This window comes from Penaeus monodon, chromosome 33, assembly GCF_015228065.2.
Source record: "Penaeus monodon isolate SGIC_2016 chromosome 33, NSTDA_Pmon_1, whole genome shotgun sequence".
Taxonomy (NCBI): Eukaryota; Metazoa; Arthropoda; class Malacostraca; order Decapoda; family Penaeidae; genus Penaeus; species Penaeus monodon.
In genome coordinates this window covers 12,445,042-12,445,459 of record NC_051418.1, presented here as the reverse complement: position 1 = coordinate 12,445,459, position 418 = coordinate 12,445,042, and the positions used below count along the sequence as shown (strand labels likewise).

At 62.7% G+C, this 418-nt stretch overlaps 1 protein-coding gene across 1 annotated transcript in view; it reads left to right on the top strand.

Moving 5' to 3' along the window:
- LOC119594049 (elongation of very long chain fatty acids protein-like) overlaps window positions 1-418 on the top strand; it is a gene marked incomplete in the record, with an annotated part of 45,869 nt that overhangs the window by 22,013 nt on the left and 23,438 nt on the right.

The window sequence follows — 418 nt, the reverse complement described above, 5'->3', positions numbered from 1 at the left end:
ATACCTCCTCGGTCCCCGCACTGTCCTGAAGTGACCTAGGGGATTCATGAGACACAGACAGACGGGCAGAGAGGCCACGATCCCTTAAATGGGACTTTTCACTCGGACAGCGCAGGGGCGCGTGTGCACGACCTCGGTTCGACTAAGAGCACGAAAGGGGCGCATGATTGATACGCCGTCGTAATTGAATAGCCGCGCGTGTTGGCTGGCGTGGATGTGTCTGGCTGGCCCTGGTCTGCAGTGGTCAGCCGAGGGGGGGGGGGGGCGGAGACCAGCAGCAGAGCTTGCAAGCAGGTAGACGAGCAGGCAGCCGTAGACGCCAAGACAGCCAGACTGATGGCTGGTGAGGCAAGCCGACCCTTGACGCGCGTGACGCAACCCGACGCTCGTTCGGACCGGGCAGACGGGGAGTCCAGCA